We start from the raw sequence: 13576 nt of genomic DNA, 5'->3' as shown, positions 1-13576 counted from the left end.
CTCCTATAAGAAAATTAACATCACATGGTGGAAAACTCCATCTCCAGATCCCTCTGCTACACAGACTGGCTCCCTCCTGGGGATCAAAGGGCTGCAATGCCTTCATCTGCACAAATGATATGGCTGCCAGATCCCATCCTGATACTAAGGGCTATTAATATTTTTAAAAGGCTAGTGGAGATTTTATAAATGTAGTAGATAAGAACTCTTTTACAGTTTTATGAGATAGGGGGAAGAGTGACAAGTGAAAAAAACAGCCATCCTCAAACTGAGGAAATGAGCCTTGTATCAAAAGGCTAAAAAGGGAAAAGTGTAATGCCTACTCTGTGCCAGAAATTATAGTCTAAGGACCTTATGTTAATCCTCCTCATCCCAGGAGTTATGTTTAACACTCCTCCTGGGTAGATATCTTCATTTCTTACTTTATAGGCAGGAAAAACTTAAGCTAAGAGAAGTTAAGTGACTTTCCTAATATCCACATCTAAGTGAGTAACAAGGCAAGGATTTAAAAATTTGATTCTTCTAGTCATAAAAAGAGCCCATAAGCATGTCAGATATGGACTCTAGACCTAGGTGGGCCCGACCTAACTGAGTGGCACTGGGCAAAGCATTTTTCCTTTCTGGACCTGTTTCCCCATCTGTCAAGAGAAGAGGTTGGGTAGGATAACATTTTCGCCCCAATTTAGGACTGATGTTCTGTGACCCAAAGTTAGTCAGTGTTAATCGCTCGGTCGTGTCTGACTCTTTGCGACCCAATGGACTGAGTCTCCCAGGCTCCTCTGTCCATGGGATTCTCCAGGCAAGAATACTGGAGTGGGCTGCCATTCCCTTCTCCAGGGGATCTTCCTGACCCAGGGATTGAACCTGGGTTTCCTGCATTGCAGGCAGATTCTTTACCACTAAGCCACCAAGGAAGCCCTCTGTGACCCAAAAGCCCCCTATAAATGTAGCACTTTACATTATTCCCCAAGGTAAGCATCTATCCTCCACCTCACAGGGCTCTTACTATAATCCTAAGAAGCCACCCAGTTATCAACTTATTGAGATTCACTGATTAGCTGAAGTTCACTTAGAAAATCAGTGGGAGGGTACACTTTGCCTGATTCCAGGCATAGGAGGGTCTCAGGCTTTTAGCACACCCCACATTATGTTGGTTTTTTTTTTTCAGTCATGAAAAGCTCACTGAGATTTCCAGTGCTTAAAAACACTGCTCTGTTACTTTAAATGAAGAAAATAATGGACTATACATAGTACTGGCTTTCTAAAACTACAAACTGTCTTATTTTCCAGCTTTTCCCCATGACCAAGGTAATCTGTCTGGCCTTTGTCACAGTTTGCCAGAAATGAACTGACAGCAGGCTACTAGTTTGTATTCTAGAAGCAGAGTCAGTCACTTTTGGTTTTCGCAAGATTGCAGACAGACAATCAAAACAGAATGAAGGCAGCAAATAGAGGCACTCTCAGGAGACTGAGCTGGAAGGGGTCAGCTGGAGCTGGTGCTGGAGTAGTGATGACTGGAAAGCGGTAGGAACTGGCCAGAGGACTGGCTGGGAAGCTAGTGGTGCTCCTACAGCAAGTTGACCCACATCCTCTCTTCTTACCTATAAACTACTGGCTGAATCATGATTACAGCACTTCACAAAGCACCTTCATGTCTAACATCTCACTGGATTATCACAATGGCACTGTGAATAGAACACTGGGGCACTGCATCACTTCTGTTACAGAGATGAGGAAACCCAGGCTTAAAAAGGTGAAACAGAACGAACAAAAAACACAACTGATAAATGCAACAGCTCTAACCAAAACCCAATTTTCTTCTGATCCCAAATGCTTACTCTGTGCCCTGTACCATACTTCCTCCCAGGTTATCGCAGATGAAAAGATGTGGGCTGGTAAAAAAGGAAAAGAAATTCAACTGACTGCCTCACTGTGCTCTTATCTCCGGTCCTAAATTACACTGTGCAGTTAGGATCTGGGCACAGGCTCGAGGATTAAACGTTAATATGAAGTTAATAACAAGAAAGCCCAGATTTGGAACTAGAGTCTGCCTTTACCCATTAATTCAATTGAGTAGGGGAGATTAAGTCTGTAAATAAATCACTACAGTTCAAGGCGGGATAAACATGAGCCTATGAACGGGACAAACTCTGAGGCATTTTCTCAGCCTCAGTGGTTGTTGTTGTTTGGTCATTAAGTCATGTCCGACTCTTTATGACCCCATCTGCAGTCCATCAGGCTCTTCTGTCCATGGAATTCTCCAGGCAGGAACACTGGAGTGGGCTGCCATTTCCTTTTCCAAGGGATCTTCCCGGATAAGGGTTCGAACTCGTGTCTCCTGTACTGGCAGGCAGATGCTTTACCATTGAGCCAGGAGGGAAGCCCCTCAGGAGTGAGGCTAACCTCAGTACTGATATTTTGAGCCAAATAATTCTTCATCATGGGGGCTGTCCTGTACATCACACAACGTTTAGTAGCACCCCAGGCCTCTTACCCACTAAATGCTATCAGTACCCTCCTCCAACAGTTGAGACAACCAAAAATACCTCCAGGTATTGCCCAATGTCCTCTGGGGAGCAAAATCAACCCCAGCTGAGAACAACTGCTCTAAGGGTTACAGAGGTTTAAGGCAAAGGTCAGTTAATGCAAGTTGCAGGTGCTGAGGAAAAGTTTCATGGAGGAGGTCATATTTGAACTGGACCTTGAATAATAGATAAAATTCCTATAGGTGAGGATGAGAGAATAAAAAGAAGGAAGTCCAGAAAGGGAGAACATAAAAGCAAGATGAGAAAGCAGTGTTGAAAAATGCTCTAGTTTGGCAAGAAGAGGAGCTTGCTGTTGGCAACGGGGGATAAAATGTCCACTGGTATCACATCACAGATAGCTATTTATCAACTAACAGTTACAAGATACATATACACATAAAAAAGTAGCCAGCAATATAAGACACTAAAAAGATTAATATTAATAGTTTACGAGTCAAACCAGTGGTGTTTTCATATGTCCCACCTACCCAGGAGGACAGAAAGTTGCCTGAGTATCATCTCTTACGTTGTATCTAGTGTGCATTACGTTTAGTCAGCGTTAAACGAAGCTTGGGGCTTCCCAGATGGCACAGTGGTAAACAATTCGTCTGCCAATGCAGGAGATGCGGGTTCGATCCTTGGGTCGGGAAGATCCCAAAGAGTAGGAAATGGCAGCCCACTCCAGTATTCTTGCCTGGGAAATACCATGGGCAGAGGAGCCGGGAGGGATACAATCCATGGGGTCGAAAAGAGTCGGACATGACTGAGTAAACTGAGCACAGAGCAAACAAAGCTTGACTACCGAGATGGACAGGAGTTTCCCAAACGAGTTAAAGAGTGCTGGGCCTTGAAAGGACAGGTTCTGGATAGCTGGAAGGGAGGAGGGGACATTCCAGGTGAGGACATCTGAGTTGGGAGAGAAATAAATGTACACAGCATATACAAGAGACAGCAGGAAGAGCAACATAGCTGGGAAAGAAGACAAGGCTGGTCAGAACACTGAGCACATGAATCAGACTTCACTGTGTGGACAACCACACTTCATTGTGCTTCCTGAGAAGCAAAATAACAGTCTTTTAAAATGTGGCATCCTGTCCAATAGTTCTCTCAGCTGCACATTAGAAAGACTTAGGGAGCTCTGAAGGAGGTCAATACCAGGCCCCATCCCTAAGGATCCAACTTAATAACTGGGCTAAGAAAGGGCCCAGTATGGTTTTTAACATGCAGTTAAAGCTGAGAACCACTGGTCTGCAGATATGCCTAGAAATTGAAGTGATTTGCTAAATTTATATATTCAGCTGGGTGTGGGGCTGGGACTGGCTGGCATCTGGATTCCTATTCCAGGCTCTGAAAGATATCACAGTCCTGGGCTAAATTCCATACTTCAGTCTTTAAGAAGCATAATCTGATGACTTGGCTCTCAAGTTTTGCCAGGGTTAAAGCCTGAATTAATCTAATCATAAAACTATTGACTTAAGCATCCTCTCAAGTGTCTAGGGTAATGGATGCTGGTTTCATTGCTGTCTCCTGAGGGCCCTTAGGAAAGGAAAGGGTCTCAGGAGACTTCCCAGAAAGCCAGATAAACAAGCCAAACCACCCAGCTCTGTGGAAGAAACAACGGCTTTTTAAAATGCAGCTAGCTCACTGAGCTTGTGCACCACATAAAGGAAAGACTGGGTTACTCTTTATCAGAAAAATACTCTGAGAGATGCTATGTCATAAGCAAAGGTGGGGGATGGGGGAGTGATCACAGCTGTTTGAAGCATCCTTGCAGACCCTCATTTTTACAGTAAATATCTCTACCAGACCTCAGCCCTGGATAAGGGCTATCCACACACCTTGTGTTTTTCTGAAAGGAAAAGAACGGCACCCCTCACAACAGGCCCGCTCCTGTTGTGTCACTCCTGGATTCTGGCAGCAGGTGGTGAACCGGAGGTTTGCAGAGACTGCCAAGCTGGGAATCTGAGTCTGCCTGTATAATCATTCGATTAATTCCAGGGTATCAGTACAGATAACTACTAGAACAAAGCAACACACATCTCGGGACGTTCTTTTTCACCTCACACACCCATCGACCAGTTGAGCCCCTCTAATGAGGGATCACACTAAAGTAACTCTAGAAGAAGAAGCACTACCCTCTGCCTTCAACTCTTGAAGGATGCAGCTCAGGACACTAGGAAAGCTACTGCTGGCAAAACTCTGGTACATGCTCCTGGGATGGGTTCCAGGTTCCCGCCAGCTCTAAGACAGAATCCCGGAAAACAATTTGTTCTTTCAGACAGTCTGAGTGGAGGTAAAGGACAAACAAGAGACCTAAGAGAAAGTACTTAAAACTCACACTAACTTCATGCTCATAATAGACTGATCACTTACTCTACGCCAGATACCATGATATGCACTTTATTTGTCCATTCATTATTTCCTTATATTTCCCGACACACTTATAAGATAGTACATTAGTAATCCTTCCCATTTTACAGATGAAGAAACTGAGGCAGGGAGAGGTTTTGTAATATGCCAAAGGTCACACAGCTAGCAAGTGGCACAGAAAGGATTTGAACCTGAGCAGCCTGCAGCAAGAGCTTTGGCCAGCTTCTATAAATGACTTTTCCCACTTGATCCCAACTGATCATTAATTCTTCTACTTATTGGTTTCAGGTTTGGCTACTGGAACCTACCAGGATCTTAATGATCAAAGAATTTTGAAAACTGAGAACCATCCAACAAAATTTAGGTATTATTATCATTACCATTATTATTAGTGAACAGGGGACACTTGCACCTATCTGAGGATATTTGAAAAGCAATTACCCTTGGAGTGTCTAATCACCCAAAGTTATATTCCAGTCAACATCCTGGTTAAAACCATGTCCCGACAGGTTTAAAAGAATCAACATCTTCAGGACTTCTCTGGTGGTTCAGTGTCTAAGATGTGCTTCCAATGTAGGGTGCCTGGGTTCGGTCCCTGATCAGGGAACTAACTAGATCCCACAAGGTGCAAATAAGACCTGATGCAGCAAAACTAAAAAAAAAAAATACTGCAAAACATAACAACAACCAAAAACACCTTATAATTAAAATCAAGTATGAAGAGTGACTGTATCAGAAATTTATCCGAGGCCCAAATGAAAACTCAATCTGTAGACAGTGGGCATTTTTAGATGGTAGAGGATTAACAATCAAATGACAGGGTAAAACCTCTCTACTTGGGAAATTAATTTTCTTTTTCTATATTAAATCTCTGAGGAATATAAAAAGTAGCACCTCCAAACAAACAGTGGGGGAGAAAGCCTGCTCCACATCATGTTCTCCACCAAGTTTAATAACATGGCTCGATAGTTTTCTGAGTAGTGTTACGTAGTATTCAACTCAGAATGCAGTGAAGCCATATTTCTTCCAAAGCACACCCCATTCAGCCATGAAATATCCAACAACCATGGATATTTATTTAAGACTGATATGTCAAACTCTGTGATGCGCTTTGGGAACATGACAGAATTCTGCATCACTGTAACATCCCTTCATGGAAGAGATAAGATCAAAAGACAAAATACCCAATTTTTTATGGCACTTAAAATATCCTCCAGTTCTGCTGACAGCCTAGTGGTTAGGAATCTGGGCTTTCACCGCAGTGGTCCAGGTTCAATCACTGGTTGGGGAGCTTAGATTCTCTGCAGCGCAGCCAAAAAAAAAAAAACCAGTCTCCTATACATTTCAGTTAATTTCACATTAATAAGATGACAATTAATGGCAAAATTGTACGTAAATTATAAAAACAACAATTAGCACTGTAGTTAAAGAAAAAAAAAGTCATTTACCAAAGAAAGCCCTGGTCAATACTCATATTAAATCTAGGTTAAGTATCTGTGTGCTATTTTCAAGGAGTCTCTTAAAAAAAAGAAAGTGGGGTTGGGGTAGGATGGTTTAAAAAGTTCTTTCAGAATAGATGACTGGATATCCAGTTCAGCAGTAAAGCCAAACATTATCAATCTGTGGACTTGAAAGTACTCAAAACACCCCTTCCTTTCATCATCGCTATTTAGCCTTGTCATTTCCCCCACCCCAGAATCTCTCATTTGCACTTTCCTTGTCTTTCTGACCATCCTCACTTCTTGCCTGGATTTGTTAATTCATTCATTATTTACCAAGTGTCTATTATCTGCCACACACAGAGCTAGACCCTTGCCCCTCATCTTAGGAAGCCCACGTGATACTCAACAGAGCTGCTGTCTGCCCATCTCGGCCATCAGACTGCAAGTTTTCGCAAAGGCTTTGTATTTCCAGAACCAGCAGCATCTGGCATACAGCAGACGTTCTAAAAATGTCTGTTGTGTGACATTAGATTACTTTAGCAAGCTCTTTTTTAACTCCATAAATATTTTAGTACATATCTTCAAAAACAACTCTTACTTTTCTTTCCTTTTTAAAACACGAAAACAATATGTGCACAATGCAAAAATAGTACTGAAAGCTATGGAGTAAAAAGTGAATTCTCCAACCCTCTAAATCCCACTCCCAGAAATGACTACTATTACAGTTTGGAATGTATCTTTCCAGAACTTTCCTATGCTAGTATACAACACAGATACATTTTTTTCTGGAACAAGTTCTTTGACAGTTTCTGACTCTAGTTTCTCAACTTTCTAATCCAGCCCAAGTTCTCAAAGTGCTGTCCCTGAATCAGGAGCATCAGCAGCATCTGGGAACTTGTTAGAAATACAAATTCTCAGTTCCCACCCCAGACCTACTGAATCAGAAACTCTGGAGGTGGGGCCCCCACAATCTGTCTTAATAAACTTCAGGTAATTCTTATACACACTAACAGTTGACACACTGAACACAAGCAAGTCACCATGGTCAAGCCGGTTTCCTTTTTATTGTCCCTTAAATATTTTATTGTCAGGTGTGGCAACCATGCTTTGGTTTTAAGTGGTAGGCGCTTAGTCGTGTCCAACTCTTTGCAACCTCATGGACTATAGCCCAACAGCCTCCTCAGTCCATGGAATTCTCCAGGCAAGAACACTGGAGTGGGTTGCTATTCCCTTTTCCAGGGGATCTCCACGACCCAGGGACCGAATCCAGGTCGGTCTGCATTGCAGGCAGATTCTTTACCATGTGAGCCACCTACCATCCTACTTCAAAATGCATTCCTTGTCCTTTTGATTAATTCTGACTGTACCAATCTGTCAAAGCCCAGAAAGGCCCTCGATCCTCCCCAAAGTGCTCTCTGTGTCACAGTTCATACTGATCCCTCTTGACATACCTAGGCCCTCTACCACATAATTTAACAATTAGGTATGCACTGTCTCCAACGTTAGAGATGGGTTCTTTAACTCTTCCCCAATAGACCATAAGCTCCCTGAAGATGTGAATTGTATTTCTGCCACCCCTTCCTCACCCCTGTTCCACAAATTTTAAGAGCTGGGCTTCCCTGGTGGCTCAGACAGTAAAGCATCCACCTGCAAATGTGGGAGACCTGGGTTCAGTCTCTGGGTTGGGAAGATCCTCTGGAGGAGGGCATGGCAACTCACTCCAGTATTCTTGCCTGCAGAATCCCCATGGACAGAGGAGTCTGGCAGACTACAGTCCATGGGGTTGCAAAGAGTCAGATACAACTGAGAGACTAAGCACACACACAAGGATGAATTCACTGAAATATTGATAAACTTTTAGTGAATAAAAAGTGTACATTAAAGTTGCAGCACCCGTTCTGTAACCCCGGCCTTGGACAAGTTCCCTTCTCAGAAAGAAGTCTACAAAAGCGGCACAGCTGGACTCAATGACTTGATGCTTCCTTTCAGCCTTGGGCAATGTATAATTTCATGAAATGTCCCACACTGGAATATCGTATTCCGTTATATTTGAGTATACCATTATATGCTTTGCTTTGCTTATAATGCTATGCTATGATGGTGAATTTTAGACTTGACTTACAGTTAGGAATAATATTTCCTAGTTAGCTAGTAAGCTCTTTGAACAAGAACTATGAGAATCTTACACCATACCCAGCACCATTCCTGGGAATGGGAATGGCAACCCACTCCAGTGTTCTTACATTGAGCATAACAGCTCAATCTATTTGCAGATTATCTGGAAAAAAACCTTTAAAATTTTTTACTTATATGGAAAGCCTATGCACTCATCTACTGCCTCCCAAATGGCCCTTTGAATATTTATTGTTATAAGTACTATGAAGATTTATAGCAAAAATTGTGACTACTCTGATAACACTGAGGCAGTCAGCCACATAAGGCAAAAGAAGATAAAACTGAACCTTACATGTATTTGTGCTAGTCACTCAGTCGTGTCTGACTCTTTCCGACCCCATGGACGCTAACCCTCCAGATTCCTGTGTCCATGGGATTCTCCCGGCAAGAATACTGGAGTGGGTTGCCAGTTCCTTCTCCTACCTGTATTTAGGGACAGACTGAAAACCTATAAGCCTGAGGCTACCTTCGTGCAACATGCAAATAAAAATTTCCCTGTACACTTAAGCAGGGGCTTCCCTGGTGGCTCAGAGGTTAAAGCGCCTGCCTCCAATGCGGGAGACCCGGGTTCGATCCCTGGGTTGGGAAGATCCCCTGGAGAAGGAAATGGTAACCCACTCCAGTATTCTTGCCTGGAGAATCCCATGGACGGAGAAGCCTGGTAGGCTACAGTCCACGGGGTCGCAGAGAGTCGGACACGACTGAGCGACCGAACGAACGAACGAACACTTAAGCAACATATACCAACTCCACTCTTGGGGATAAACAGGCTTCTTGAGTTAGGACTTTTTTCTGCAAATTTTCAGACACAGAGGGTGGACTAGAGACCTCTGAGTGGTCAGTGATGACCAGAAGTTGAATATAAAGAGAAGACCAAGAAAGAGAAATTGAAAGGCAGAATGAAGGAACAGAAGGGCAACAGGAAAACATCACTCTCTGAGTAATAGAAAGGAACTGTGGAAATTCACTGATTTTTTCCCAGGGCCTACTGTGAGCCAAGCACTTGGGGTGCAAAGATGTTCCCTGACCTCAAGGAGCTAATAGTCTTAAGAGTAAGACTGAAGCCTCTACCCTACCTACCTACACACACATAAGCACGCGTGCACACGCATGTATGTATGCGTATGTAATTCTAATTGGGAAAATCAAGCAAGGAAGGCTTCACAGAAAAGGTAGTAAGTTAATGGAGCTTTGAAGTATGCAGGAGAATTTGCTAAGGATTGGGGAGAAAAGACAGTTTGAGCTATTTATTTTGGGGAAGAAACATTCCCATATTTTTACAGCTGTTCCTTTGGGACTTAAAATCGGTGAGGCTTCTTATACTCAACACTACTTTGTCAAGGCTCTCTTTCTCTTTTTACTTCATCTTAAATGAGAGGTTCAAGCCCAGCACTGGAATAGAGCCAGAAAGCCCCAGGATAAGGGGAGTGCTCGCCAGATTTGTTCTTTCACCTCCAAATCCAACCAGCCCAGCTCTATCAGTCTTGACCTCCTGGCAGCCAGAAAAGGAAGGCTAATAATATCCTCTGGGGGCAAAATCTGGACCCAAGACAAGGCTTACCTCTGTTCTGCCAGTAAGCCACCGTCCCTGATCCTAAACCAGGAGACTCCCAGTTTACCTGTGACAGAGAGGCCAGCTCTGCAGAAAAAAAGCTGCATGAAAAGGAAAGAGGACGCATCTGATGGCTAAGCGCTGAGATACTGAGATAATCTTGAAATGTTTACGAAGATCCCTGGCACACTTGCAAGCGTTGGGTGAACGTGAGCTCTTATTAACAATGCTATTACCGTTATTACAGTTAACACCTCAACTGCACTTCATCAACAAGAAAACGCTGTTTTTGCAGCCTACTTTTACGACGTTGAAGAATCTCCGGAGATGCCAATGTATTTGATTATTTTCAAAGGGACAAGATCAAATTTCAACCGCACTAGCCTGAGAGCCCCCGACCCTGACTGAGTTCAAGAGCCACTCCAGCCTCTCGTCGGGCGCGTGACCTTGGGCAGGGAGCCTCACCGCTCGGTGCCTCAGTTTCCTCATCTGTAACCCGGGGCTAAGCCGCTCCCTCGCATGGTCGTCGCGGGGTCCAGCCAGAGAGTACTCTTGACCGCACCAGGACCCCACGGGTGCAAGGCAAGCTCTCGGCGCATCTTCCAGGTCCCTCCCCCCCACCCCCGGCTCCTGGGCAGACGAATGTCCGACCCCGAGGCCCACCGAGCTCCGCCGCCTGCAGAGCAGGAGCGGAAAGGGGGTCGCGGCTGCGGTGGGTCCGAGACTGAGGTGCTGGGCACCCAGAGACTTGGCCGCTGCCGCCTGTACGCCGTCGCCAGCGGGTTCGCCGTGAGCCCCGCCGCCCAGGTGAGTAGCGGCCGAAAGAGGCCGGGCTGCCCCGGGTCCCCAGGCGACGAGCGCGGAGGGCGCCCGAACACCTGGAGGAGGCTGGCAGCGCTCACCCAAGCCCCGGCGTGCTGGGGTGATGAGGCGGGGAAGGAGAAGGCAAAGGGAACGACGACCCCGCAGGCAGCACGGCGCGCCCCCAGCCAACCAGGCTGAGGCGCTCACACTCACCTGAAGCTCCGGCAACCCCCGTCAGCGAAGCAGCGGCGGCGGCGGGAGTTGGGCGGGGAAGGTTCTGCACCCGCGCAGGCGCGCAGAGGACGCCAGGCAGCGCATGCGCACTGTGCCTGCCTGGCTGGGGAAGCTATGGAGATGGTGGTGGAGTTGGCGCCATCTTCGGCATACAGTGATTTTTGTCTCATTGTTTGTGGTTTTAGCTTCCCGTGGCCAGCTCTAGTCTGAAAGTATTGAATGGAAAATAAATAATTCATACGTCTTTATTTGCTGTGCTGTTCTGAGTAGTGTGTTGAAATCTCCGGTTTTGCTCCCTCCCACTGGTGGAAGTGAATCAGTCCTTTGTCCAGCATACCCACGCGGTGTGCGCTGCTTGCCCCCTTAGTCTTCTAGTCTCTGTCATCAGATCGATTGTCTGGATACGGAAGTGTTTGTTTCAACTAACCCTTACTTTGCTTGAAAATGGACCCAAAGTCCAAAAGTGGGATTGCTAGTGATGTGGAGAAGCCAGAGAAGCCATAAAGGGTGAAAGTTCTCAAATTAGTAAGAAAAAAACAGGTATGCTGAGGTTGCTGAGCTCCATGGTAAGAACGAGTTTTCTGTGAGGGACTTCCCTGGTGGTTCAGTGGCTAAGACATTGAGCTCTCAAAGCAGAGGTCCTGGGTTTGATCCCTGGTTGGTGAACTAGATTGCACATGTTGCAACCAAGACCTGGTGCAGCTAAATAAATAATTTTTAAAAATTTAATTTTCTGTAAAATTGCAGGAAAAAAATTGTGATAGCTTTTAGGTCAACTTCAAACTGCTCAAGTTAGGGCCACAGTGCATAAAAGGTGCTTCGTTAAAAATGAAATACACCTGAAACTATCACAGCATTGTTAATAAACTATTTGTTATTGTTCAGTCACTAAGCGTGTCCAACTCTTGTGACCCCGTGGGTTGCAGCACGCCAGGTTTCCCTGTCCTTCACTATCTATGGAGTTTACTCAAATTCATGTGCATTGAATCAGTGGTAATATCTAGCCATCTCATTCTCTGCCACCCTCTTCTTTTGCCTTCAATCTTTCCCAGGATCAGGATCTTTCCCAGTGAATCGACTCTTCACATCAGGTGGCCAGAGTACTGGAGTTTCAGCACCAGTCCTTCCAATGAATATTCAGGGTTGATTTCCCTTGGGGTTGACTGGTTGGGTCTCCTTGCAGTCCAAGTGACTCTCAAGTCTTCTCCAGCACTACAATTCAAAGATATCAATTATTACACGCTCAGCCTTCTTCATGGTCCAACTCTCACATCCATACATGACTACTGGAAAAACCGTACGGACCTTTGTCAGCAAAATGATGGCTTTGCTTTTATAGTAATAAACTATACTTCAATATAAACTTTTTTAAAAAATGAAAAGGCACTAAATTTATGAAAGACACAAACAAAATACATATTCTGATTGACATGTTGCCCAGAAAGCACTGAATCTATAGTTAAACTGAAGTTCATGTGTTCCACTGTCAGTGAGGCCAAACAAACCAAAATGTTGGACTTTGGAGCAGGGAAAGGTTGATTGCAGGGCTAAGCAAGGATCAATCAACCTGGGCTTAAAAGACCCAAACTCCCCCATGGCTTTCAGGGAAGGAATTTTAGAGGCAAAATTTGGGGTGAGGGCTGCAGGATGCATAACTTTCTTCTGATTGATTGGTGGTAAGGTAACAGGGTGATGTTTCAACTTTCTAGTTCCAATCAGTATGGGGTATACTGCTGTCCTCATGCAATCACCATCTTCCAGCTGGGTGGGTCTGGGATGGGGCGGGTAGGTCTTAGTTTCTTTAAAACAACTCAGATGGTTATGTATATCCCTTAAGGAGGAAAAAGGACTCTTTATCACCGAACTACTGTTTCCTAGTTGCGTTTATTTCCGCATTGCTCTTTGGAACTCAGAAGAGGCGTAGGAGACCAAAGCCTCTTTCTACAGACAAGAAATGGGATGTCGAAGGGCTTTTGTATGCAGGAGGGCCCCAGTAGCTCCTGCTTGGTTCCAAGACATTACAAAGACTTCAGCAAGGGATCCCTTGAAGAGTGACACCACGCCATTTACTGAAAATAAGGGATGGCTGAGGGCTTCCCTGGTGGCTCAGATGGTAAAGAATCTGCCTGCAATGCAAGAGACTTGGGTTTGATCTCTAGGTCAGGAAGATCACCTGGAGAAGGGAATGGCTACCCATTCCACTATTCTTGCCTGGTGAACTCCATGGAGAGAGGAGCCTGGCGGGCTACAGTCCATGGGATCACAAAGACCTGGACACAACTGAGCAAGTAACACTGACATAAGGAATGATTACACAGATTCAGCAATAGTTTGGACTGGAAAATAGAAAAATTACTGGGAAGACTGTGTCTGCCAATGAAGAAATGATACCAAGCAGGACCCTGTAGGGGGTTCCTGGGAACAAAAGCCTTTCTTTGTCCCACATTTCTTTGTTGTTGTTGTTTAGGGTGCAG

General features: G+C 44.8%; 1 protein-coding gene across 3 annotated transcripts in view; it reads right to left on the bottom strand.

Moving 5' to 3' along the window:
- The window catches only part of NDRG3 (NDRG family member 3), a 64656-nt gene extending 52745 nt beyond the window's left edge, over window positions 1–11911 (bottom strand). For 2 of the 3 annotated variants that reach the window (XM_055436789.2, XM_055436807.2), the window contains exon 1: window positions 11082–11911. The gene's annotated coding sequence lies outside the window, so the exon portion shown is untranslated. Of the gene's footprint in view, window positions 1–10966; window positions 10991–11081 lie in introns of those variants that run through there. The other variant, XM_088843810.1, reaches the window with a different exon arrangement.
- Window positions 11912–13576: the final 1665 nt, after the last annotated feature.

This window comes from Moschus berezovskii, chromosome 15, assembly GCF_049115385.1.
Source record: "Moschus berezovskii isolate FMDL1 chromosome 15, NW_MosBer_1.0, whole genome shotgun sequence".
Classification (NCBI taxonomy): Eukaryota; Metazoa; Chordata; class Mammalia; order Artiodactyla; family Moschidae; genus Moschus; species Moschus berezovskii.
This window is presented reverse-complemented; position numbering and strand designations above follow the sequence as displayed.